We start from the raw sequence: 14154 nt of genomic DNA, 5'->3' as shown, positions 1-14154 counted from the left end.
TTGCTTAACCTTTCATATCAAGCCCTAGGTGCTTGTTTCAAACCATATAGAGCTTTATTTAATTTAAAAATATGATTAGAAAAAGTATGATTTTCAAAACCTGGAGATTGTTCTACATAAACTTCTTCAGCAATATATCCATTCAAAAAGGTACTTTTGACATCCATTTGGAATAATTTAAATTTCATAAAGCAAGCATATGCAAGTAGAAGTCTAATTGCCTCTAATCTAGCAACAGGTGCAAAAGTCTCATCAAAATCAATTCCTTCTTCTTGATTATAACCTTTTGTAATCAATCTTGCTTTATTTCTTATCACATTTCCATGTTCATCCAATTTATTCCTATATACCCATTTTGTGCCAATTATTGAATAGTTTTTAGGTCTTGATACTAAGATCCATACATTATTTCTTTCAAATTGACTAAGTTCTTCTTGCATTGCATTAATCCAATTAAAATCTTTTTCAGCTTCATCTATGGTTTTAGGTTCAAGATGAGAGACAAAAGCACAATAATTGAATGCATCTTTAAGAGAAAAATAGTTCTTACACCATGTGTAGATCACCAATGATTAGTTTTTGGGGTGATTGTGATCATACCTCCATTCTTTGGGTAGGTTGTTTGTACCTTGAGGTTGTTCTTATCGTTCTTCACCTTCCTCATCTTGTTTGTCTTTATGTTCTTCATCATCTTGAATTATTGAATCTTTTAGAGTGATCTCCTTCATCCCTTCTATAAGAGGATCTGCATCATCAAAACCTTCATTCTTCCTTGAAGGAAGATTGTTAGTTTCATCAAAGACAACATGTATTGACTCCTCTACTACTAAGATTATTTTGTTAAAAACTCTAAAGGCTTTATTAGAAGAGGAGTAATCAAGAAAAATTGCTTCATCAAATTTTGCATCAAATTTTTCTAGTCTTTCTTTACCATTATTTAACATAAAACATCGACAACCAAAAATATGAAAATATGCAATGTTTGGTTTTCTTCTTTTCCAAAGCTCATAGGGAGTTTTCTTTAAAATTTGTCTAATTAAAGCACGATTTAATATGTAACATGCTGTGTTAATTGCTTCCGTCCAGAAGTATCTTGGAAGGTTGCTTTCACATAGCATGGTACGGACCATTTCTTCAAGAGTTCTAATTTTCCTTTCTACTACCCCATTTTGTTGGGGTGTCCTAGGTGCTGAAAAATTATGGTCAGTTCCTTTTTCATCACAAAACTTCTCAAAATCTTGATTTTCAAATTCGGTTCCATGATCACTTCGAATATTTTGAATTGAAAAATCTTTCTCATTTGTGACTTTTCGATAAAATTTAGAGAAAACTTGAAAAATTTCATCCTTGTGTGTCAAAAAGAAAACCCATGTAAAATGAGAGAAAACATCAATAATTACAAAACTATATCATTTTTCACCTAGACTAGTAGTTCTAGTGGGTCCAAATAAATCCATGTACAATAGTTCTAATGGCCTAGAAGTTGAAACAATATTTTTAGATTTGAATGAGACTCGTGTTTGTTTATCCATTTGGCATGCATCACAAATACATCAAATTTCAGATCTAAAACTAAATTTACACATATCAAATATATATATAATTAAATTTAAAATAATGATTAAAATATTTTAAAAAATATTTTTTCAAAAATCGATTCACATCAAACTAGGACAACCTTTACAATATAGGAGATAAACCCAATATCAGGACAACCTTATATCAGTTTAATGTGAAAATTTTTTTTTTAATCATTCTAATTTTAGAACTAAACTTAAATTAAACATATCATATATACTAATTTTTAGATCTAAAAGATTTGATTTAATTATGAAGATTCAAAAATGACTTTGTATCCTGTATCACAAAATTGACTGATGCTTAATAAATTATGTTTTAAACCATCTACTAATAAAATATTTTTAATATACTTAGAGGGAGTGATACCAATGTTACCTATACCAATGATCTTTCCTTTGCCATTGTCTCCAAAGGTGACCATCCCTCCATTTTTAGCAACAAGTGTGATGAATTGAGATTCATCACCAGTCATGTGTCTTGAGCACCCGCTATCAAGATACCATCTCCGGTTTGCTCCTTGGAATGTAAGACACAGCTATATACAAGAATCAAATTTTGACTTTTGGTACCCAAGTTTTCTTGGGTCCTTTCTGGTGAGTCATAATGGTTCCTTTTGGAACCCATATTTTTTTTACATTAAAATTTTTAGATTTATTAGAAAAATATGAATAGGATTTGTGTCCTATTCTATCATATTTAAAGTAAGTTATATTTGAAAACTTATTATATGATGAGTTTACAAAGATATTTTTTAGAAATTTTTGTTTCTTTAAAGGGTTATATCCAAGTCCGGCTTTATCATAAATGACTTTTTGATTGTCAAGTATCATGTGAAGTTTATTTGAGCTTAAAGTGAATTTTTCAACCATTGATTTCAACTTGGCAATCTCATTCTTTAAATTCTGATTTTTTTGTGACATGGTAGATTTTTCAATTGAAATGCTCTCAATTTCTTTTAGTAAAGATTTATTTCTTGACTTTAATTCTTTGTTCTTTACCCCTAGCTTCTTTAGTTCATCAATTAGATCATAAAAAGCTTCATGAAGTTCTTCAAAGGTAAAGTCAATAGGAATTTCAATATTTATCTCATTTTCATGTGCCATAAGGCACAAGTTGGCTTGTTCATTTGAGTCTTCTTCTTCGGAGCTTGACTCATCACTTCCACTCCAAGTAGCCATCATAGCCTTCTTCTTGTACTTCTTGGAATTCTTCTTCAGTTGTGGGCATTCAGACTTAAAATATCCCGATTTCTTGCATTCATAGCAAATAAGGGGTTGGTCTTTATCCTTTTCTTTGCTATATTCTTCTTTTGTGGGTGGCCTCTTCCTCATTTTTGTTTCTTTTTCTTAAAAATTTCTTAAACTTTCTAGTAATGAGAGCCATTTCTTCATCCTGCTCTTCATTTTTCGTATCATTAGTTTCTTCATCAAGTTGAGCCATGGATTTGAGGATGATTGTCCTCTTCTTTTTGACTTTTTCTTCTTGGTATTGTTTCATGCTCAACTCATGGTCATCAGTGATCCTAGAAGCTTTTCCAAGGGTAGGATGTTCAGATCCTTGGCTTCTTGGATAGCGGTTACTTTGGCTTCTCAAGTTCTTGGTAATGACCTAAGAATCTTTCTCACGAGGTCACTGTTAGAATAAGACTTACCAAGATTTTTCAGATCATTTATAATATCAGTAAAACGAGTAAACATTTCAGTTATAGATTCATCATGCTCCATTTTAAAAAGTTCATATTTATGCGCGAGCATGTTAATTTTGGATTCTTTCACTTGATTAGTTCCTTCATGAGTTACTTCTAATCTATCCCATATTTTCTTAGCAGACATGCATGTTGAAATACGATTGAATTCATTAGCATCTAGGGCACAATACAAAATATTCATGGCTTTAGCATTTAGTTGAGCCATTTTCTTATCAACCTCATCCCATTCTATTTCGAGTTTGGTTGATTCCACACCATCAATAATTTTAGTGGGTGTGTGAGGGCCGTTTACTATGATACTCCATATATCATAGCCAAGTGCTTGAATGAAGATTTTCATCCGAGCTTTTCAATAGGTATAGTTTGACCCATTGAAAAGTGGAGGTCGGTTACTGGACTGTCCCTCGGCTAGAGAAGTGTCAACTTGAGTTGCCATAGATCTTTTGCTCTTTGATGGTTAAATCAAAGTAGGGCTAGAGCACCGAGCTCTGATACCACTTGTTGTCCAGCTATGCAACCCAAGAGGGGGGGTGAATTGGGTTTCTAAAAAATTTAAACTTAACTTACAACTATGAAGATTATTTAACAAGAGAAAGATAAGTATGGAGAGTGTAATTTATGCAAGGGTAATAGTTGGATGCAAGAATGCAAAAGAATAAAGAAGCTTAAAAGGAGAGCAATTGAGCACAACACAAACAAGAAGATTTATAGTGGTTCGGTGCCAACCTTGCACCTACATCCACTCTCTAAGCTCTTACTTAAAAATTTCAATCCACTAAACTGTATTCAACCTGAATACACTCGTCGAAACCTTTGACTCTAGCTATCCCGAGCTAGAACACTTATTTTTCGAGTACAAGCCAACCCAATACAATCTGATTCAAGGTTCGGATCAACCTTTCCACATTTTGGAACCCTTCCAAAATAAAAACAATAACTCAAAAAGAGTATTACAGTTAATTGCACAGAAATACAGATGAAGCTCCTTTAATGAGTGAATAAAGCTTTAAATATACTTTACACAATTAGAAGGAAGCTCTTTCTGATTTTCTCAAGGTGGTTGGAGACTTGAATGAACTCTTGAGGAGTTGGTGAACTTGAAATGAAAGCTTCTTTAACTTCAAGAGAGCTCTTTGCTTAGGGATGAAATGTATGCTTGAAATCCTCTTCAAAACCCTTCTCTTTTTTTTTTCTTCTATCTATTGATTCCCTCCTTTAAGTCCCTTTATATATCTTCAAATAATGATGGAGAGTAATCTGGGCTGAAATAGAGCCGTTAGAGCACATTAAATGAGCATTAAATACAAATAAAATGGGTGAAAAACTATCCGTTGTGGAATTTTTCCGTCACAGGGGTCGACTCATGCTCATGGGTCGACTCATGGGATCGATCTCTGTGGAAAACAGTAGAAAATAATGGTTCTGTAATTTTGGCCTAAAAGTAGCAGAGGTCGACTCATGGGGTCGACTCATGCCTGGAGCTCGACCCATGGGGTCGACTCATAGACTGTGCCAGCCAAAAAATCTTGCGTGCCATTCAGCCCTTTGAGCCATGAGTCGACTCATGGGGTCGACCAAAAAATAAAAATCTGATTTTCTTGCAAAATATACTTTCAAAAATATTAAAAATTTTTTCAGTAGACTACACGTTTTTTGTTCTTGTTCTTGAGGCTTCTGAATCAGGTATTGATGAAATTACGATTTTACCCCTGAAATGCAATAAGTCTTTTTCCAAGCCAAGATCATTAGTAATCTTTTCAAATGCTTTGTAATCATCAAAATCAATTCAAGGAGCAACACCCCTCACTGGATCAACACCATAAAAATTATGAGATCCGATGATGTCAGCCTTGTGGCCCATCGTGGTGCGCTTTCACGACGCACTTCTCCAGAGGGATGGAAGATAGTGTGGCCACTGGAGAGGGCTAGGCAGCTCTCAAAGGAGACTACGAACCTCCCATGGAGTGGTATTCTAAGCCAACCCTGATGGCTGCCGCTATGGACTGATGGGGGCAGCGGGGAGGAGAAAAACCGTGGACCGCTGTAAAGTCCTCCCGAACAAAAGTCAGAGCCCTCCCAAGAAATAACATCAAAAGCATCTTTGATGGCCACCGCCACACTTCTATGAAAATTTTCAACACCTCCTGAGCCAAAGCAAGACACCGCCCGATGCGCTCCTCTCCAGTGCACTCTTTTAAGGTGAGCTCCAACCACATGGGGGCATAAGAGTGCTGCACTCGAAATAAGAAAATGATGATTGTGCTCTGACAATCATAAAAGCGACACCTTGTAGAAACAACGGAATGATTTCAGCCCTAGGCGATGGAGGGCTCCACTTATGGAGAAGTCACCTCTCAGCACCTCCAACTATCTCCTTTAACATGGGACACATGTCACCGAGAGAGAGGTCTCAAGAGTGGTGCCATTAGGAGTCAGAGCATTAGTCATCACTCTCGACACATCACCATCATCGAAAAGATATTCAGTACTAAATGCCTGAAGAGTATGACTCACCAGTGCTTGATCCCTAGGAGAAGATCCAGTCGCAACATGAGGCCTTAGGGAGGACCGAAAAAGAGTGTTCATCATTATCCCTAATGCCACATGGATTATTCGAGAAACCACCCGAACATCGGTGAATGGATTGGCCAATTGAACATGCGAAAGCATTCCGATCTGGACATCACAAGCTCATATGGAGGTTAGCAAGATGTTGAAGATGTGGGACTATCTGATCTTGTGGATGGAACCCCCCACGAGCAAGAGTCTCAGCAGTGACCTGAAGACAAGCAACGATTCCTTAGGGAGACCTAACTGATCTACAAGCCTACCTGATGATGGAGATCATGCATGTCCCGAAGACAGCGACCCAACAGTTTTGCAATGATATGGTTTTGAAAACTTCAGAGAAGACCACGATCGTAAAAGAGAACTCATCCACGAGAAAGGTGCATACAAAAGTCCTTTTCTCATTCATTCAATGTTTACAAAAGCGGCACCAGAAAGGAACCATAAAAAAAAAGAAAGAAAGGAAGAGAAAAGGGGGCAAAAACTAAGGCAACAAAGAGAAGGGCCTAATCCTCATCCGAGAAAATGCCCCAATCTCCTGATTGTTGTTCTTTGGACGAAGGCAGTGCAAGTCCAGTTGCGGCATTATGTAGTTTATACAGGCTTTGCAATTCTTAAAATCCTAGATGAACCTAGTAGCTGAAGTATCGAGGAGCTCCCCTTGAAGGCCTCTGAGGTCTTGTCCTTTGCGGCACAGTGGAGTCATGCCTCAACCAAAGCATCAGCGGCGACCCCCTAGTTGGCTGCACCCCCAGGAATGGAAGACCCCTCGCCTGGGGCCCTAAGAGGAGGTGACGCCCGACCCATGCTCAAAGGTGGCTCCGATGAGACGGCCTTCACCCTCTTAGGCAAAGACCTTCTCCTCAAATACGCACCTTTCTTCTTCGCCGCTTCCTTCACCAGTCACGACAACGGCTCCATCACTTCAAGCCATCAAGTGGAAGACTAGTGAAGGCTCTTTGGCAAACACATCTACTTCAAGGAGGTAGCCTATTTATATAAGTTTCAAGCAACGCACACACGGCCAACTAGCAATTGGGTTCCGCCATGCATTCGGCTCTATAACGCCAATCACTGCAACCATTGACTACATTGTTTTGTTACCAAAGAGCAGCCAGTGAAATGCTTCAAAACCCACCTCAATCCACCATGTGGCAATCCAAAATTATTCTAGGACAAATCCCCAGCTCAGTCTCTTGGAAAATTCCATCCGTCATTATGGCGAAGGGAGTTACGAGGCACTCTACGAACGAATGCTTTGGTTCCTGATAGGCAAACCATGAACCAACTCTGATTGAAATGATGCTCGCTGCCAGAGCTCTCTGGGCTTATCCGAGAGTGACTTTGGATTCACCTCAATCTAAAGCAATTATTACCTCAAAGGATCTTCGGGAGCCAATGCCTTGATGTTTGAAAGATGTCCAGCGATGCTAGTGTCATCAAAAAAGCCTCGATAAAATCTGAGGTTGCCTCAACAAGATCCAAGGTAGAAGAAGCTAGCTCAATGCTGACCAAGATCTGGTCATGATGAGCTTCATGGCCAACCTCACGATAGCGATCAAGGAGGCCGTCGGCCCTAATTCCATCCCGAGGGTGCCAATATAGGCGGCGAGCAATTGTCAGACCCAAGAGCACCCGACGGCCGCAAGGCTAACTAAAAAGCCATTCCAATGACTGCCCAGAGCTGATCTGCCACTCTCAGGCATACTAAGTGGGTTTATCTTCCCCAGCCACACCAACGAAGCCTCGCACAACAAGGAGGCACACCTTACCATGCCACCTCAAGGCCCGATCAATGAACTACTTTTCAGAATAAATCCTTTGAACTGAAAAGTGGGGGATATGTGTTGGACCATATTTTATCTATCTGCTAATGTGATGATTCTCAGATGACAAGGCAAACACATGGTGACATAACCTGGCACAGAGACCTTGCAGTCCGAGTGACATCACATAGCCCCTTCGGCAACTCTACAGATATTGGCTACAATCTGATCACTCGGATAAGATCAGCAGATCGATGATGACTACATCGTCAGGCAAATGCCGACCCCACTCGATCTCGAGGCTCTATAAGATCTATCGAAGCTCCGAATGGTCTCTAGCATATGGAGGGTCCCGATCTGACAGTCGATGATACTAGTAGTCTTTTTCCACTAGTGGAGGATCAGTCCCATCAGAACCAGCTGACACCCACTATCTCTAGCCCTCTAATGGCCACTTCTCTGATGAGTGGCGACCTGCCACCTGACAGGCCTCCCCTCATAAAAGAAAGGCAAATACCAACATCACAAGGGATTCCTCTCTCTTTGGCTCTCGCTATCCGCCTCTTACTGTTCTCCCTATCCGATTGCGACTGACTTAGCCATTGGAGAGTCCTCCATTAGAGAACATCCCAACCTCTCTCCGATGGCCAAACTTTCCTTGTAGGTACATGGAGGCCAAGATCAGCTTCCCCTGCTCCAGCCTGCCGGCGGCACAACACGCCGCACATGCCACTTTGCCCCAATCAGAGAGGAGCAGCAACAAGTACTTACAATACTTTTCTCTCTTAAAAATCGATAAGTGTGCATTATCAAACTAAAAAGTATAAATATGTAGCACAAATTCACAATGTTAGCTTATTACCATCAACGTGGGCAAAAAAGGGCTGACCAATTTCTCTTTTTTTGTTCCCTCATCTCCCGAATAGAATGATGGAAAGCTATCAATGAAGCAATTCATTATGAGAATGATGATTTAAGCTTACCATTAGGAATGGCTATAATCATACTGTTAGGATTTGACGCCTCGAGATTCAGCCCACATTGAGCCCACAGCGAGGCTCGCGACGAAAAACGGAGTCCAACGAGACCAAGATCACCTGAATCGGAGCTCGGATGGAGGAGATACGAGCTTTTGAAGTCGGCACGAGAATCGAGGCGGTGGAGGACCGCCGGCGACCGGCGGCGGGCGGCAGCGGCGCGGCCGCAGGCGGCGGCGCGCGGGACGCGCGTCCCAGGCCCGCGTGGGACGCGGGACCCAGGCCCGCGCGGGATGCGCGACCCAGGCCTGCGCGGGACGCGAGTCCCAGGCCCAGGCCCGCGCGGGACGCGCGACCCAGGCCCAGGCCCGCGCGGGACGCGCGACCCAGCGGCCTGCTGGCCTATCCCCGGTCCACTGTGGACCGGGTGGTCCACGGAGCGGTCTGTAGACCGCGTGGACATTTTCCACACGTTTCTCGCGGTCCACGGAACTATTCCGTGGACCGGAGCGCGATCGGAGGGCTCAGGTGATTCCCGGTCTTGATCCAACGGTCCGGAGAGGTTTTTGGCTTTGTTTAGGACTCCTAATCCATGTCTAATCAAGGTTTAAGCTATGTTTAAGCCTTAAAAAGGCCTGAGAACGAACAGAAGCAAAAGGGTTCGGTTTCTCGCCGCCGTACGAACCGAGAGGAGAGAGAGAGAGGCGTGAGGCGCTGTGAGAGAAGGAGCAGGAGGCTCCTGGACAGCGGTCGCCAGGCTCTTCAGGGGTTCAGGGGGTCTCCAAGAGAGAGAGAGCTTTTGTGAGGGAAACTTTATGTGAGAGAGAATTGGGTGTACAAGGGTTGAGGGTGAGGTCTCCTCTTGTAAAATTTTTTTTTCATAGTGAAGTTTGCATGCCCCGTGGAGGCGAGCCCTTTTGTGGCTGATCCACGTATTTTGATTGTTTTTCCTTTTGTTTTGTTTCTTCTTTCTTCCTGCTGCATCGCGTGGTACTGAAAGGGTCTTGGGAGGTGGTGTCCTGGCCAGACATCCACCCAATAAGTGGTATCAGAGCAAGGCGGTACAAGGACGCAGATTGCAGTGGTGGTGAGCAAGACTGAAGATGGAGAAAACAGGAACAATCAAGATGGAGATCAACAAGTTCGATGGTAAGAGCAATTTCTCCTTGTGGCAGGCAAGGGTGAAGGACGTGCTCATCCAACAGGGGTTGATCGATGCTCTCTTGTGCGATGAGAAACCGACCACCATGGAGGTGCGGGATTGGAAACGGCTACAGATGCAGGCGGTGAGTACCATCCGTATGTACCTGGCGGATGAGGTGGTGATCCATGTGCTGAGCGAGACTTCCCCGACGATGCTGTGGTCGAAGCTCGAGGAGTTGTACATGGCGAAGTCTCTCACCAACACTCTTTTTCTCTGGAGGCAGTTTTACCAACTGCGGATGACTGAGGGACAGAGCGTGCAGGAGCATCTGAGCCACTTCCAGAAGATCCTCACCGACCTTCTCAGCGTTGGCGAGAACGTTGAGGAGAAGACCAGGGCGCTGGTTTTGCTGGCGTCGCTTCCTTCTTCGTACGAGTCCTTGGTGACTGCTCTTCTAGTGGGGAAGAGCATTATCAAGATGGACGAGGTCACCGCGGCGATACTCCAGAACGATGTTCTCAGGAGGGAGAACCCAGCTTCGAGCTCAGGTAGCAGTAGCTCAGCTTTGGTGGCTTCTGGAGGAGCAGGAGGCGGTAGACGGAGCGACAGGAGATCGCGTCGAGGGCGGTCTAATTCCAGGAGGGACTTGAGCAAAACCAGGTGTTACCGGTGTGAAGAGTTGGGGCATCTAGCCAGAGATTGCCCTCAACTGAAAAATCGGACGGTGGCTGCTGTAGCGACGGCCGGCAGCGATTCAGATGGAGATGTCCTGGAGATATCTGACGAGGTATCTACTTCTTCCCAGCAGTGGATATTAGATTCTGCATGCCCCTATCATGTGTGTTGCAGAGAGGAGCAGTTTGACTCCCTGGAGAACAGTGAGAGCACTGTATATCTGCCGAATGGATCGAGCTGTGCGATCAGAGGCATTGGGACGGTCAGTTGGAGGACACATGACGGTGCAGTGAGGAGATTGGGGGAGGTCCGATACATACCCGATTTCAGGCAGAATCTTATCTCACTTAGCAGACTGGATTCGAGAGGCTACAGGACGGTAGCTGGTGGAGGAATCCTGAGGGTGCTACGCGGCGATAGGATTGTGCTGGAGGGGAAGAAGGGAAGCAGAGGACATTATTACCTGGCAGGGAGCCCAGTGCGAGGTGGAGCATCGGGAGCCAGGTGGAGCTCAGAGCGAGGTGGAGCTCCAGGAGGCAGATCGGGCACGAGACAGGAGACTCGGGAGGACGAGAGGCGACGTCGCAAGGTAAGATTCCTATTGCCGCAGGATGATGCCCCGAGCAGGTCTCAGGTCAGGAGGAGCACAGCATACGACGGAGATGGGATCGAGCAGCCTGGCTCGACTCCCATGTTTGTCCATCCATGATCAGCAGGCGATTGCCCCAGGGCATGGGGGCGAGGAGATCCAGAAGCTCTCGGAGTTTGAAGGAGGCCGAATATCGAGTCGAGGTGGAGATTGTTAGGATTTGACGCCTCGAGATTCAGCCCACATTGAGCCCACAGCGAGGTTCGCGGCGAAAAACGAAGTCCAACGAGACCAAGATCACCTGAATCGGAGCTCGGATGGAGGAGATACGAGCTTTTGAAGTCGGCACGAGAATCGAGGCGGTGGAGGACCGCCGGCGACCGGCGGCGGGCGGCAGCGGCGCGGCCGCAGGCGGCGGCGCGCGGGACGCGCGTCTCAGGCCCGCGTGGGACGCGGGACCCAGGCCCGCGCGGGACGCGCGACCCAGGCCTGCGCGGGACGCGAGTCCCAGGCCCAGGCCCGCGCGGGACGCGCGACCCAGGCCCAGGCCCGCGCGGGACGCGCGACCCAGCGGCCTGCTGGCCCATCCCCGGTCCACTGTGGACCGGGTGGTCCACGGAGCGGTCTGTGGACCGCGTGGACATTTCCCACACGTTTCTCGCGGTCCACGGAACTATTCCGTGGACCGGAGCGCGATCGGAGGGCTCAGGTGATTCCCGGTCTTGATCCAACGGTCCGGAGAGGTTTTTGGCTTTGTTTAGGACTCCTAATCCATGTCTAATCAAGGTTTAAGCTATGTTTAAGCCTTAAAAAGGCCTGAGAACGAACAGAAGCAAAAGGGTTCGGTTTCTCGCCGCCGTACGAACCGAGAGGAGAGAGAGAGAGGCGTGAGGCGCTGTGAGAGAAGGAGCAGGAGGCTCCTGGACAGCGGTCGCCAGGCTCTTCAGGGGTTCAGGGGGTCTCCAAGAGAGAGAGAGCTTTTGTGAGGGAAACTTTATGTGAGAGAGAATTGGGTGTACAAGGGTTGAGGGTGAGGTCTCCTCTTGTAAAATTTTCTTTTCATAGTGAAGTTTGCATGCCCCGTGGAGGCGAGCCCTTTTGTGGCTGATCCACGTATTTTGATTGTTTTTCCTTTTGTTTTGTTTCTTCTTTCTTCCTGCTGCATCGCGTGGTACTGAAAGGGTCTTGGGAGGTGGTGTCCTGGCCAGACATCCACCCAACACATACAAAAAGGTTAAATGCAGGGTCGGGAATAGATGATATCAAAGCAAGGATATTAATGATTCTCTCTCTAATCTAGGCTTAGATCAGTGATCCTTAAAGATATGAACATTACTCTTCTAGTATGCTGATATTCTACTCAATGGAAGAGAAGACCCTCAAGTTACGTTCTAACCAGATGCTTCAACATAATGCAGCAAAATAACAATTCCAATCTCCTGCTCAAACTATTAGGAAAAGAAAAATTCACATGCAGCTAAACTTGGTTATGCTACTTGTTCACAGCCTTGCTCTTTCTGCCATTATCCATTCACCTTCTTGACTCTAGTATTAAATAATTACTATCTCATAGTTGCGGTTAATATCCAGTAGCCAATGACTTATTTCTATAATCTAAGTTACATCAAGAAAATAGCCGAAGCACAAAATATATTTTTCTCATGAAATTTGTCTACAAGTGCTCAGGTGCCCCTTATAAAATTATCCTGCTTTCATGTAACCTATGCATACTTGTGGTTACAACTAACGTCGTTATCTATTGTAACTTAGATGCAGAATAACCTGTTGATATTGCTTAATGTATAATTATTTGGTTACCTTCAATTAGCTTAAAATATAGAAGTTACAAGATATACATGTACTGGTTGTACACTTAAATTTTGCGAGTCATCCGCACAGAACAACACACTCTAATCCTGTAATGGATGCCGTTGGCAGCCAATTATTGGAAACCAACAGGCCCTATAGCTATGTTTCTTTTCTTTTGTTCTCTCTCTCTCTCTCTCATTTTTTTTTTTTTTTTTGCTACTACTGTCAGCAAATCATGGTTAAATCAGAATACATCACTGCTCCAGAAGTGATGAATATTTTCCTTGGAGAAAAATACTGCCATTGTCCCCATGTAAAGTCTCTTTTTTTTTGAAAGGAGGGGATTGTTTCCATATTAGGGCAACAAGAATAATTCAGTTTTTCCACAGCTGGGAGAAAGCTCAATGATTGCTTCTCGACTATGTAGGTTTAGATTCCCGAACAGAAGTATATTAGTCCATATATACTCTTTTGGGGAAAAACTGCAAAGCTAGCACTATTCCTTCCTACTGAGAGCCACTGTCTACTTCTACCAAAAAAAAAAAAAAAGGACGACCGACTGCATGTTCCACCAAATTCTCAAGTCACGATGTCTGTTTCGAATGGCCCCTTTATCCTAGCCATTCAATTGCTCGTCCCATCACAACTAGGCATCTAGCTAAGAAACTCGAAGAAGTAGAGAGTAAGGCACAGATCAGCGGATGAAACACGGAAAACAAAATTGGCTTGGAATCAGCTTTGAAGAATAATTTTTTATTATGAGCAGTTTAATTTAGTGTCAATATATTTGTTGCTGCAAGACTCTGGTAGGGTGCTGATGTGGTTGGAGCTAAGCACCGATTAGAATCTGTGACGCCAGAGAGTATATCTACAAAAGAAGTCCAAACTCATCGGAGGCATTCTGTTGGGGGACCCTCTGATACTTAAGTTATCTGGAGTTTTGGAAACAGTAGAAAGAAGATTACAAGGATGGATTGAGCTTACTTTAGCTTAGCTTATCTTGGGGTACCTTTTGTATCTCTTTTTATTTGGAGGTTGAGCCCATAGGCTGCTAGTTGGAATTGTAGATCGGTAGGTTACGTTCTGACCTTCATCGTGAGAGGAATCTCTCCCACTCTCTGGTTTCAAGATTGTTAATCATGACTATCAGGCACAAGCTTCACCTGCATGTTTTGGCCATATGAGTGGTGTCTGAGTTCACAGCTGATGTGACCTCACTACATCATCTTAGGTGCACCCTTGTGGGAGGATTGATTTCTTTTGCGCTTCAAGCAAAAAGAGTAACTATCTTAGTAGCTGGATCACCAACTCGATTCCTCTTTGACCACATTTTTTGT

Source organism: Elaeis guineensis, chromosome 11 (assembly GCF_000442705.2).
Source record: "Elaeis guineensis isolate ETL-2024a chromosome 11, EG11, whole genome shotgun sequence".
NCBI classification, from domain to species: domain Eukaryota; kingdom Viridiplantae; phylum Streptophyta; class Magnoliopsida; order Arecales; family Arecaceae; genus Elaeis; species Elaeis guineensis.
The sequence above is the reverse complement of the archived record's forward strand: the minus strand, read 5'-3'. Positions refer to the sequence as shown.